Consider the following 14,963-nt stretch of genomic DNA (forward strand, 5'->3'; position numbering starts at 1 on the left):
AAAGTCAAATGGGAAATGATAATAAAGCAGCTCAGAAAATGTTCATGTATACACAAAGCAAAAAGCTCATGAGGGAGTCAGTTGGATTGTTAGACTACCAAGGGTAAAAGGAGAGCTCAGGAAGAACAAGGTAATAGCAAAAAGACTAATTGGATTATTTTCTTAGGACTTTAGTGAGGAGGGGATTGGGGTCATATACATACCAGAATTATTCTTTGATGATGATGATGATTCAGAACAAATAAAGCAAATTACTATAAATCTAAAAGATCCAATAGAGTAAATTCACTAACTAAAGAGTAAGAAATCACCAGGGCTAAATGGTATTCACCCCAGAGTTCTGAAAGAACTCAACAATGAAATTGCTATTTACTAGTAAGCTGTAATCAATTACTGAAGCAACCACAGTACCTAAGGATTGGAGTGTAGTTAATATAACAGCAATTGTTAAAAAAGGCTCCAAGAAACCTGTTCTTCAAGACAGCTTTTCCTAGTAATTTGTTTCCGAGTTGTGGAGTAAATAACAGTACATAGAATTAATATTATCCTGACCCTTATCAGAATTTGCCTAGAATTTTCTATATCTCAAATGTTGTTCTTCTTGTACGTTTCTATGATGTGGACTAAATGATTTACTTATTTTCTTTGTGGTAAAGTTTCCTTTTTTATATAGAGGGGCATAATCGAACGGGGCGCCCAAGATGTCAATGAGGGCGTCCTCACAGGATGGCCCCGTAAAGGGGAGGGGCAACCCATATTATCGAAACAAGATGGGCATCCATCTTTTGTTTCGATAATATGGTCGGGGACGCCCCAATCATGACATTTAGGTCGATCTTAGAGATGGTCGTCCTTAGGTTGTTTTTGAGATGGTCATCCCCGGTTTTCGGCGATAATGGAAAATGAAGACGCCCATCTCAAAAATGACCAAATCCAAGCTATTTGGTAGTGGGAGGAGCCAGCATTCATAGTGCACTGGTCCCCTTGACATGCCAGGACACCAACAGGGCACCCTAGAGGGCACTGCAGTGGACTTCACAAATTGCTCCCAGGTGCATAGCTCCCTTACCTTGGGTGCTGAGCGCCCCAAAACCCACTCCCCACAACTGTACACCACTACCATAGCCCTAAGGGGTGAAAGGGGGCACACCTACATGTGGGTACAGTGGGTTTGGGGGGTTGGAGGGCTCAACATTTACCACCACAAGTGTAACAGGTAGGGAGGCATGGGCCTTGGTCCACCTGCCTGAAGTGCACTGCACCCACTAAAAACTGCTCCAGGGACCTGCATACTGCTGTGATGGAGGTGGTATGACGTTTGAGGCTGGCATAGATGCTGGCAAAAAAATGTTTAAAAAAATTTTTTTTGGGTGGGAGGGGGGTTGGTGACCACTGGGGGAGTAAGGGGAGGTCATCCCCGATTCCCTCCGGTGGTCATCTGGTCAGTTCAGGCAACTTTTCAAGGCTTGGTCGTGAAAAAAAATACACCAAGTTGTCCAAATGCTCGTCAGGGACGCCTTTCTTTTTTCCATTATCAGCCGAGGATGTCCATCTCTAAATCACGCCCCAGTCCCACCTTCGGTACGATGCCAACATGCCCCCGTGAATTTTGGTCATCCCCACGATGGAAAGTAGTTGAGCATGCCTAAAATCAGCTTTCCATTATGCCGATTTGGGCGACCCTGAGAGAAGGACGCCCATCTCCCGATTTGTGTCGGAAGAAGGGCGTCCTTCTCTTTCGAAAATTCACCCGATAGTTTGATGTTCTTTCATTTTCTGTGGCCTAGACTGGAGATGGTCACTAGTGTGTATGCACTTTGATCTGACTCAGCATGGCTTATCTCACCTTCTTATGTGGAGTGCTTCTGGTCATGCTGCATGAAGATGCTTTTTTCAGTCTTGGCCATGGGCAGCCTGGCATTAGTGTCAGAGAAAGAACTGTCAATAGCTGTTAACCTGGTGCGCCTGGGTTAAGATTTAGAAAGTGCTGACTCATAACTTTTATTTTTTAAGTAGCATAATCCATCCGAAAGAAGATGATAAAAAATAATTAAATAGCTGCTGGACTTCAAACTGAGAATGCATCAGGAATGCATAACTAGAAAAGAAGTTCATGTTGGTTTGGTTGGCAGCACTTGAGATTGAAAATGTTACCCAGAGTGAAACATGACATTGATGCCCAAATTGCAGGTTTTAAAGGGTCATCATCAACACCATTAAAAAATAAATATCAAACAGAAGGGGGGGGGGGAGGGCTATGATCTATCCCTGTTTGGTTCCGTTGGACTTAAGGAATTTCTCAGCCTACATAGAGCATACAAACTCTCATGCTTTCACGGAAATAATGAATATTTATGAGTTTATTCAAGTAACCGATTTCCCTCAAAGAGCCCATCATTATAAACAGAATGAAAGGCTTTTGTTAGATTTATAAATATAAAATGGTTGTCATAAACTCCATCTATATACACAAATTTTTATTTAATTACAATAACTCAGCAGAGTTTGACATCATTACTCAATAATAATAAGATTATAATACAATACTAAAAATGGCTGGTTTTGTTAAGTCTATAAATACTCCATAGAGGTCTTGGTGAGGCTCACACAGTTTTTCCTGTAACAGTCTAGTGCAGTGATTCTCAACATTTTTTCTATGGTGGAAGCCCTAAAATATTTTTCATGTACCAAGGAATCTCACTGCCTCCTCCATCCTCCTCCCTGACAAGGAGCCTCCCTCTCCCAGAGCCACATCTAGCTCCCCCACCTACCTCCCAGGCCTAGAGGGGTCAGGCGCGATCTCTAGTTGCTCCTGCCCATGCCAGCTCCAATCTCAAAATGGCTGCCTGGGCTTACATGTTAAATGAAATGAAACTGGAAATTTTATTAAAATCTGTTTTATTTTTAACAAAAGAGCATATATAAATAATAATAGTATATACATTTCCTGGCACATAGCAGAAAGGCAATGTGGAACCTTCCTCAACCCTGTCCATTTCTTCTTATCCAAAATGAATATAGGATTAAAATGCAATCATTATCAGCCTAATTTATTTGAAATATACAGTAGGCGAAGACCCCAGGAGTGACAGTGCTCATGACAGAAGTTTTTTAAAGAATGAAATGAAAAATAAACAAAATTGTGCTGTTTTTCTTTCTTCTATTTCATTTTCAAAACAAAATGACATGAAATAGCAAGTTATGGTAAATCATGGGAGAATGCAGGACATCTAAAGAATTTTATTTCCAATTCCATGTATTCCAACAGTTAACTTTTTTATATTAATTATAGAGACTTTCTTGCTTTTTTTTTTAACACATCATGAAATTGATCCCCTAAGGGGGGTCTTTTACTAAAGCTTAGCTCGAGTTATCTGCAGCAGGTCCCATAGGAAAAAAATGGGCCCTGCTGCAGATAACTTGAGCTAAGCTTTAGTAAAAGAACCCCTTAAAGTGAGGTGATCTACCTCTTTTATATGACCTCACTTTGATCTTTTGATAGCTTCCTTATCAGTTAGAGTCTCTGTCCCTATTTTTATAAGATTCTATGTGATTTGTTACATGGAGGCATATTTTCAAAGCAATTAGATGTACAAAGTTACGTGGAGCAGCATTTTATAAAAACAAAACGTCCAAATGAAAAATCCATTGGGATGTAGGAGAGACCAGCATTTTTAGTAGACTGGTCCACACAGACATCCCAGGAGAGGTGTAGGGAGGAGAGTTTTAGATTTTTTAGGAACTGGGCAACATTCTGGGGAAGGGGGAGCCTATTCCGAAAGGATGGGCTCCACCTTAACCAGGGTAGGACCAGGCTGCTGGCATCAGCATTTAAAAAGGAGATAGCGCAGCTTTTAAACTAGAAACGGGGGGAAGGCCGACAGTTGCTCAAAAGCGCATGGTTCGGGATAAGGTATCTTTCAAAGATATCACCAAAACAGGGAAGATAGGGTAACCTGATAGTGAGGTTGCAAACGAGACCGTAGTAGATCAGGTGTTCTTAAATAAAAATAAAAATCAGACAAAAGATTGCAAATTAATACTGTCAAGTACTGAGCATGATGTAAATATGAACAACAAATGTGGTTTGAAATGTCTATATGCGAATGCCAGGAACCTAAGAAATAAGATGGGAGAGTTAGAATATATTGCACTAAATGAAAAATTAGATATAATAGGCATCTCTGAGACCTGGTGGAAGGAGAATAACCAGTGGGAAACTGTCATACCGGGTTACAAATTATATCGTAGTGATAGGGTGGATCAAATTGGTGGAGGGGTAGCATTGTATATTAAGGAGAGCCTTGAATCTAATAGATTGAAAATTCTGCAGGAAACAAAATACTTCTTGGAATCACTATGGATTGAAATTCCATGTGTAAAGGGGAAAAGGATAGTGATAGGAGTGTACTACAGTTCGCCTGGCCAGGATGAACAGACGGATGCAGAAATGTTAAAGGAAATTAAGAATGCAAACAAACTGGGCAAGACTATACTGTAATAATGGGTGATTTCAGTTACCCCGATATTGACTGGGTAAATGTAACATCGGGGCACGCAAGGGTGGTAAAATTCCTTGATGAAATCAAGGACTACTTTATGGAGCAGCTGGTACAGGAGCTGACAAGAGAAGGAAAAATTCTAGAACTAGTCATTAGTGGAGCAGCTAGGGCTCTTCAGCTTGGAGAAAAGGCGGCTGAGGGGAGATATGATAGAGGTCTATAAAATAATGAGTGGAGTTGAACGAGTAGATGTGAACCATTTGTTTACGCTTTCCAAAAATACTAGGACTAGGGGGCATACGATGAAGCTACAATGTAGTAAATTTAAAACGAATCAGAGAAAATGTTTCTTCACTCAACGTGTAATTAAACTCTGGAATTTGTTGCCAGAGAATGTGGTAAAGGCGGTTAGCTTAGCGGAGGTTAAAAAAGGTTTGGATGACTTCCTAAAGAAAAAGTCCATAGACCATTATTAAATGGACTTGGGGAAAATCCACTATTTCTGGGATAAGCAGTATAGAATGTTTTGTGATTTTTTTGGGCTCTTGCCAGGTATTTGTGACCTGGATTGGCCACTGTTGGAAACAGGATGCTGGGCTTGATGGACCTTTGGTCTTTCCCAGTATGGCAATACTTACGTACTTATAAAAATTACAGCAGATAAGAGCGAATACATATAAAGTCGTCCTTCAGTCTCATTTGGCTTTTTCATTTAGACACTACATCATTTTCCTAGCCATTTTCTAGACTACCTTCAGGCTTTCTATACTCCTTTTCCATGCATGGCCTCAGTATTCTAGGTGAGGTTCACCAATACCTTTTGGAGAGGTATTGTTCCCTCCTTTTATCTACTGGTTACATCTCTTCCTATGTAGTTGCAGTGTAGTATCCCTCTGGCTCAGCCACTACCTTAACACTCTTCTTCGCTGCCTGTAGATCATCAGACATGGTCACCCCAAGGCCCCTCTTTTTGTTAGTGCACATATCTCCCCCTCCTCCCCTACTCTTGGACTTCATGTACTGTACCCTTGTATTTCTGCACCCCGAATGCATTAACTTGTATTTTTTTGCATTGAATTTTAACTGTCAATCTTTGCACCACCCCTTAGATGTTCTTCGATCTCTTCTAATACCGCTACAGTTTCAAACACTAAGACTTTGAACAGAAATTACCTCCAGGCTGAAATATGAAACACTCTATTAATCATCCTTTTTTTTCTGAGTAAATTCTATTAACCATTATTGTCTTCTTTGTCTTATTCAACCAGTTTCTAATCCAGTCCAACATTTATCTTGAGCTTCCTTTGCTGGACATTACCAAATGCTTTCTTGAAATTCAAGCCTATCACATCGTGTTCATGCTTGATCTAATTCTCAAGTCATCCAGCTGAAGAAACCACACAGTTTTTCTCTGATGAAACCTAGTGTTCTTGGATTCTGAAACTCACTAAATTCTATATCGTTCATATCCCTGTGGTTCAGAAAAGCCTCCATTAATTTTCACACCACTGACATAAGACCAATTGGAATATAATCACTAGCCTCCTTTCTAGTGCAATACTGCAAAATAAAACATGAAGCCAGAAAGCCAGTTGCTTCAGGCACAGCTATAAAGGGTCATTGATAAGCTGCTGCAAACATGCTTGTGAAGGGTTGTGGGAGAGACATGACTACTACTACTACTTATTTCTAAAACGCTACCAGACGTACACAGCGCTGTACACTTTAACATGAAGAGACAGTCCCTGCTCGACAGAGCTTACAATCTAATTAGGACAGACAAACAGGACAAACAAGAGATAAGGGAATATTAAAGTGAGGATGATAAAATAAGGGTTCTGAACAAGTGATTAAGAGTTAGGAGTTAAAAGCAGCATAAAAAGGTGGGCTTTTAGCTTAGATTTGAAGATGGCCAGAGAGGAGCTTGACGTACCGGCACAGGAAGTCTATTCCAGGCATATGGTACAGCAAGATAAAAAGGAACAGGAGAGAGGTGGACACTGCGCAATGGCATGAATACCTGCATGCAAATTTATAACAGCCACTTTCTTTATATAAAACATCCTTTACTTGCAAAAAATGGTTTAGAAAGTTTACCTTCAAATAAGTCACCAGTGAAGGTATCTGGAAGTTCCTCTAAAGACTAAAGTCCACATTTGTTGCACAGCACAACCCCATGATATTTCCTGTGGCATCATCAAAATCCTTTAATATATTTTGAACAGTTTACCTCTCCAATATATTCTTCTATATAATAGAGAACCACAGACCACTATCTGCTAGAAAACTGAATATATAAATATATAGATAGCTAGGAAGATAGATAAATGTCCTCCTATGGGGCTAATATACTAAGGAGAAGTATTATTTTAATGCCAACGCCAGTTATTACTGAGGACCCTTTTACCGCAACTTGGTAAAAGTTTGTTTTCGGTTAAAAAAAAAGAAAGAATGGCCCTGCGCTAATCGCAGAGATTGGTACATGGTCATTTCTGGGGGGAGCCTTTACTGCCACCTGTCTAGGTGATGGTAAGGGCTCCCACACTAACCTGGCAGTTACCAGGCAGCATGCAATGCAGCCCGATTAACGCAGGGTAAGCCCTGGCGCTATAAAAAATTTTTTTTATTTGTCACACCAAAAATGGCGTGTGCTGGGTGTGGCCTGGCAGTAGTCCTGATTTGGTGCATGACAGCACCGGGGTAGCTCTACCGTGATGTTGTAAAAGGGCCCCTAAGTTTCATTCCATAAAATGGAACCTATGGTAAAATAATACATCTTAACGGTAGATCAGATTGTTAAGTATGCCCCTAAATAGTGAATGGGTTTGCAAACAACACAGTGTACACAAAAATGCCAAAGAGCACATAATTATGGCACATGCAAATCTTTATCATGTGCTACTTGTTCTTTTTAACACATGCTGTTTTTCCCATTTGCAGTATTTTGCCAAACAACAGCATAAGTTAAATTGGAGGATTTTTGCAAAACTTTGTGTTACCTCAGGAAGATGTAGTTTGTTGTTTTTTTTTTTTTTTACTAATGAGCCCTTTTACTAAAGTGTGCAAAACAGTTAGCACATGAAACAGTATGCACTGTTAGTAAAGGAGCAAGATAACCATTACTGCACTAGTATGACAGCACACACTAATTAAAATCTGGGATATCTACAGAAATCGATGTTATTATTAATATCGGAGGAAAAGCCTCAAATAATGCTGGGACACTCCTTTGTTAATATATTAATCAACCTTAGGGAGGCCCACGTGTTCATCACAGGCAGAAAAAACCTCCTATCTTTTTATTATCACAATTTTTTTCTATTGCTCTTAAGTATGAAAAGAGACATATCTTTCTAGCCACCCAGTCGTCTGCTGAATCTCTAGCCTCCAACCACGGCCCTAGGGCTAGAGATTTAGAGCACACACTAATTCTCATGCTAACTGCATTGCTTGTTATAGGCAGATGAAATTTAATGTGGACAATTGCAAAGTGATGCACATTGTGAAGAATAGTCCAAATCATAGTTACTTGATGCTAGGGTCCACCCTTAGGCATCATCATAGACAATATGCTGAAATCATCTGCCCAGTGTGTGCCAGTAGCCAAAAAAGCAAACAGGATGCTAAGAATCATTAGGAAAGAGATAGAAAATGAGAAGAAGAATATTGTAATTCCTCTGTATTACTCCAAGAAGTGACCTCATCTTTATTGCATGCAATTCTGGTTGCTGTATCTCAAAAAAGATATAGAAGAATTAGAAATGGTTCAAAGAAAAGCAACTGAAATGATAAATGGGATGGAATTCCTCCCATTTGATGAAAAGCTAAAAAAGGTTAGGGCTCTTCAGCCCGGTGAAGGAGGATATAATTTAGGTCTACAAAATCCTGAGTGGTGTAGAACAGACTAGGGGCACTCAATGAAGTTACATGGTAATACTTTTAAAATGAATATGAGGAAATATTTTTCCATTCAACAAATAGTTAAGCTTTGGAGCTTGTTGCTGGAGGATGTGGTAATAGTGGTTAAAAAAAGGTTCAGACAAGTTCCTGGAGGAAAAGTCCATAGTCTGCTATTGAGATAGACATGGGAGAAGCCTCTGTTTGCCCTGGGATGAGTAGCATGGAATGGTGCTACTATCTGGGGTTCTGCCAGGTACTTGTAAACTGGATTGACCACTGTTGGAAACAAGATACTGGGCTGGATGGACCAAGTAATGGAATGAAATGGGAGCGTCTGATATTTTACCACATGCTGTCACTGCGGCAGTTACATGGATGCATTTACCACCTTCTAAATAGTACTGAGGCACTTACTAATTGCAAATAAACTTATCCCACGGTAAAGTACTTTTCTTTGCACTAATTGTGTGGGGACATACTGGGAAAACTCACAACAGCTAGTGCACGGGCTTTGCGTTTACCATGTAGTAACAGCAAAATTTTCTGTACTTTAATAAAATAGCCTTTAACATTTTCATGTGGATCTCTTTTAGCTACTAGTGTGTGAATTGTATCTCATTATGTCTGGCCATTCCTGCAGAGATTTCTGTGGTTAGTACATCATCTAGTGTATATGTAAAAATGTCCTACAAAGGTTGGTGAAGTAGAGAAAAATCACCAGACAGACATGGAATTTTGTTTTTCTTTCTATTTCTTTCTTCTTCTTTGGGCATGAAAATAGAGCGGAGATTGTTAACAAGAATCTATCAGGAGTCTCCTCCTACGCTTGGTGAATATTTTTAAGAAGTGCTGAACAATTATTTTTTTATTATTATTATTTTTTTTTTAGCAGCAACTATTTAATCTTGCAACAGTTGTCATTTGACCAAGTCCATATACAGTGTCTTGCACTAGTTTCCCCCTTCAGGCTGAAAATAGTTTAGGTGAATTAAATCCATTGTTATTCCTCCTTCCTTTTGGAAGGTACCCTTCCATTTAGATGCCAAATCCTGCTCTACCAGGCTATGATCTCCCATATCTGACCCTAAGGCACCAAAAATATATGTGTTACTTGCTTGTTTGCAGGAAATGAATTCTGTAATTACATTCTACTGTTATTAGTCTAATTTCTTATTTTTAAGAAGTCTGCTTTATCCAAGGTACTGGGATTGTGAAATTAATACTGTGATTAACTCATTGGGGGCAGTACTCAGGGAGCAGTTACCACTTGAACATATAAGAATAAACCATCCAAATATCTTTAAGCAGATTTGCAGCACACCATCCAATGAATATGCAAGCCTAATTTTAAATAAATAAGTCTTCTATTTAGGTTATGTTTGCTTTCCTACGTAATCCAAATCAATGAACCACCTAAACTGTGTAAAAAAGAGGAAAACTCCAGCTCACTGTCAATGGAGAAAAGCCCTCAGTGACAAATACAGAGAAAACAGGACAATTAGACCTTGAAAAAAAAAAAGCACCATCATAGGTCACACAAACTCCATTGCCTACATAAGATATGTGAGCCTCAACCCCCCCCCCCCCCCCCCATATTACCTGTGTCCATAAATCACTTCAATGGAATAATAGCAAAACACTAAGGGGTCCTTTTACTAAGGTAAGGTGTGCCGAAAAGTGGCCTGCGCTAGTGTGGACGTGTGTATTGGATGTGCACATGTCATTTTTCAGTGCACCTGCAAAAAAGGCCTCTTTTTGGGGCCAAAAATGTACATGCGGCGAAATGAAAATTGGCATTTTGGGCCTGAGACCTTACAGCCACCCATTCATTTAGCAGTAAGGTCTCATGCATTAACCGGGCTGTAATCGTCAGCGCACTTATGCCCCTGTACAAGTCGTTGGTGAGGCCCCACCTGGAGTATTGTGTTCAGTTTTGGAGGCCGTACCTTGCGAAGGATGTTAAAAAAATGGAAGCGGTGCAAAGAAAAGCTACGAGAATGGTATGGGATTTGCGTTCCAAGACGTATGACCAAAGACTTGCTGACCTGAACATGTATACTGTACCCTGGAGGAAAGGAGGAACAGGGGTGATATGACACAGACGTTCAAATACTTGAAAGGTATTAATCCGCAAAAAAATCTTTTCCGGAGATGGGAAGGCGGTAGAACGAGAGGACATGAAATGAGATTGAAGGGGGGCAGACTCAAAAAAGATGTCATGAAGTATTTTTTCACGGAGAGGGTGGTGGATGCTTGGAATGCCCTCCCACGGGAGGTGGTGGAGATGAAAACGGTAACGGAATTCAAACATGCGTGGGATATGCATAAAGGAATCCTGTGCAGAAGGAATGGATCCTCAGAAGCTTAGCTGAAATTGGGTGGCGGAGCAGGTGGGGGGAAGAGGGGTTGGTGGTTGGGAGGCTAGGATAGGGGAGGGCAGACTTATACGGTCTGTACCAGAGCCGGTGATGGGAGACGGGACTGGTGGTTGGGAGGCGGGAAATACTGCTGGGCAGACTTATAGGGTCTGTGCCCTGAAAAAGACAGGTACAAATTCAAGATATGAGTTTATCTTGGGCAGACTAGATGGACCATGCAGGTCTTTTTCTGCCATCATCTACTATGTTACTATGTTACTTACAATGCCGATTACTGCCCAGTTGGCGCCATGTACCGGAAAATTTCCTGCACGCATAGTGGACGCATGTAAAAAATGAAATTACCACCCGGGCCATACAGTTGCCAGGTGGTAGTTTCGAATTGGCACACATTAGGCATGTGTAGACATGCGTTAGGCAAACAGACAGAACAACTAAGAGGTAAGGGAATTAAAGAGGTGGGGATAAAAGGGTACAGAGCAAGTGAGTAGTGGTTAGGAGTCAAAAGCAGCATTAAAGAGGTGGGCTTTTAGCCTGGATTTGAAAACGGCCAAAGATGGGGCTAGAAGTACAGGCTCAGGAAGTCTATTCCAGGCACGAGGTGCAGCAAGATAAAAGGAACGGAGTCTGGAATTAGCAGTAAAGGAGAAGGGGACAGACAAGAGAGATTTATCCAGAGAACGGAGTACCCGAGAGGGGAGTAGGGAGAGACAAGAGTGGAGAGGTACTGGAGAGCGGTAGAGTGAATGCACTTATAGGTCAGTAAGAGAAGTTTGAATTGAATGCAGAAACAGATAGGGAGCCAGCGAATGGTCCAAAAAAAGCAGCCCAAATTCTCACTACTGCTGCCCTTCTTTTTTCCATTATCGGCCGAGGGCGCCCATCTCTCCTCAGCCGATAAACACGTCCCAGTCCCGCCTTCACCACACCTCCGACACGCCCCCATCAACTTTGTTCGTTCCCGCGACAGACTGCAGTTGGAGGTGCCCAAAATCGGCTTTCGATTATACCGATTTGGGCACCCACGGGAGAAGGGTGCCCATGTCCCGATTTGGGTCGAAATATGGGCGCCCTTCTCTTTTGAAAATGAGCTGGATTATCTGCCACAGGGCACATTATATTTCTCTGGGTCCTGCATTGGGTAACACGCAATAACTGCACTTGTGCATGATAACCAATAGAAAAGGTCTATCTTAGGGGCTCTTTTACTAAGCTACGGTAAAATATGGTCTGTGGTAGTCTGGACATGTGAATTTGGCACACACAGGGCCATTTTTTTACCTGGGAAAATGGGCTTATTTAGTGGGTTGGTAAATGGCCGTGCAGTAAAATTAAAGTAGTGTACAGCTATATTACCGCCTGAGTAGTTACTGCCACCCATTGACCTAGCGGTAAGGGCTCACATGCTACTCATGCGGTAATCAGGTAGTTGTGTGTTAATGTGGTCATGCTGCCAATTAGCACACGGAACGCCCCCCCCCCCCCCCCCCCCACAGTAGAAAACTGAAAAATATTTTCTACCGTGTGAAACAGAGCACACCAACTTTGAAATTACCACCAGGCACCCGTGCTAGCCTGGTGATAGTGTTGATTTGGCATACGCTACCTGCACGTTAGCCCTCCCGCAGCTTAGTAAAAGGACCCCTTAGTGTTCTTCATTTATTAAATCTCTGCCTTTCACTATTTCTTCATAATCTTATAATGAATTTGGTGTATGTATAGATAGATAGATTATATATACTTATTGTTATTTTGATAATGTAGATTAATTCATTTCCATTAATTATAATGTAGTGAAGATTTGCTGCCCCCCCTTGTGGATTGAGATGGCTACAGTATTGTTAAATAGAATGATAAGATAAGAAGGAATGGTGCATCTCAGAACTATATTGTTGATTGCTCTGGGTATCCACATGAAAAGCTGTTATTCTAGCTATAAATAGCTGCCTCACATAAGGTGACTAGGGCATTCCAGATAATATAGGACAGACTCAGCAAGTCCTAGTTTTACTCTGAGTGCATGCGTGGACTTACATTTCTTGTTTCTCAATACATGAAGAATTAGCCTGTCACTTATAACATGAAGCTGTCTAGTCCATCTGTCTATCTATCTGACTATCTATCTAACGTATACTGTGGACTGCCCAAAAAGAAATCAGGAGGAGATCAAACCTAGGCTTTTGTTAGAAGTGCAAATGACAAGACTTTGTCTTTCATACTTTGGACACATCATGCAAAAGCGAAAGATCATAAGAGAAAGACATCATACTTGGTAAGGTTGATGGTCAGTGCAAAAGAGGAAGAACTGGAATGCGATGGATCGATACAATAATAGCAAATATGTCACTCTCTCAATTAGCCACCTGTCTGAAGACCGAACATGGTTTAGGACAACTATTCACAAAATCATCTTCAACGGACGCTGACTTGACTGTACATTTAATCCCTTTAGCATGGCGCCTTTCAATTGACTCCAAACATATCTGACCCTTTCTAAATCTATGTCTCGACTCTTGAGAATTCTGGGATTTGTAGTCCTGCCTTTTATACTGGCAAACTCATAGAATGTAAGGGATAAGGAGAATGGTGGTTTTGTGCCAGGTTGCCAACTCAGAGCTTTTGTCATCAACCTGGTAAATTTTAGAATTTGTTTCCCTTCCCCCATTGTAGCTGGAATAGAAGATGAACCCTTGCTGGCTTTGACCTGGTTAAAGATTATAGAACCAAAGGACTAGATTCAGTAAATCGCACTGAAAAATTGTTGTGGGAAAAAAATTATTCATTGAGCGGTATTCTATAAAGGGCATCTGCGCATAAATGTCAATTAAGCCCAATAATTGGTTGTTAACAGTCAATTATTGGTGCTTATTAGCTTATATCATTGCACGTGCAAATCGGCAATGTATGCTTATTTGAGCTCACAGCTTTAATCGCCATCTATAGAATCCGGGGGTAAATGTATACAGCATCTAGGTTAGTGTGTGCTAAAAATAGGCACAAGTTAAACGATAAAGAGCCAATGAATTTAGCATGCACCTATTTTTAGTGCACACTAAAAACACCAGTGCACCTAAGTAAAAGAACCCCTAAGTTTCTACATATAAACCATGATAGTATTGTCACGGAATATAGAGCAAGCGCATTAGAAGAAGCCATTTTATAAATGAAACACATTCAAAAAATGAGCAGCATCACTTGGTGTTATGCATATGAAGTAGTGCTGCTTACACACATGAAGCAGCAATTTTGCTACACGTGTAAGTAGCATAACTTATATGTGTAAGTGGCAGATCTTGCAAATATATAGTTCAAGGGGGAGCCAAGCTCAAAACCTCAAACTTTTCCCATTCCAAGGTAACACAATCCGCACTTCAAGATCTCCTTAAGCCTATTATGCATCACATAAAGCAGATGTAAATATATTGGTGTTAAACATTTCCCCAGGTATATGTGCTTTGCCATTCCAAGCATAGAATACATATATATTTTGAAGGTCCACTCAAATTATACCCAGAACATGCCCCCCCCTTAAAATATCTGCATGCTTCCACTTCTTCATATAAGTAAACTAGTTTTTTTTGCACATGTAAATGGTGTCTAACCCTTATAAGATCACCTCCAAGGTCTCCATTGTAAATACGCTATCCTAAAATGTTAATGGTTAAATACATAGGACTTTAGCCCTTGCAAATTCACGAGGATACTTTGATTAAGGTCATAGTCATGTTTTATTTCTCGCTTCCTATTCAAAGGATTTATTCTGTTCTGACCTGAGGAAGGGAGCGTAATTCCCACATGCTAGTCAAGAAATTTATGTAGTCCAATAAAAAGGTATCACCTTGTAATTGTTGTTCTATGACCTTTATTTCTGTGTGTTTAAAGGCTTGAAATAGCTGTTGCTAGTGACTTCGTGCCATTGTGAGCAATACTTAGGAACTGCGTTAACCCTGATTACAATTAATTGCTGCAATTTACGACATCCCCGTGGCACTATTTTTAAATTCTGAAGACAAATAGTTTTATCTGTACTAGCATTTGAATACTTTGCAGGTTCTTCCAGAATGGCAGCCTGAATTGTAGTTTATTATGCAATTCTTATCAAAAGATTTTAAAAATAATACACAAAATGCAGTTTATCACCAAAGGTTAAGGGAAGCTCTTGGCTATCGATTTTAGGCCAATA

At 40.4% G+C, this 14,963-nt stretch overlaps 1 protein-coding gene across 1 annotated transcript in view; it reads right to left on the reverse strand.

Annotated features, from left to right (window-relative positions):
- SLC6A2 (solute carrier family 6 member 2) overlaps positions 1-14,963 on the reverse strand; it is a 210,871-nt gene that overhangs the window by 174,234 nt on the left and 21,674 nt on the right. The gene's annotated exons all lie outside the window — the stretch shown is intronic.

Source organism: Microcaecilia unicolor, chromosome 5 (assembly GCF_901765095.1).
Source record: "Microcaecilia unicolor chromosome 5, aMicUni1.1, whole genome shotgun sequence".
Taxonomy (NCBI): domain Eukaryota; kingdom Metazoa; phylum Chordata; class Amphibia; order Gymnophiona; family Siphonopidae; genus Microcaecilia; species Microcaecilia unicolor.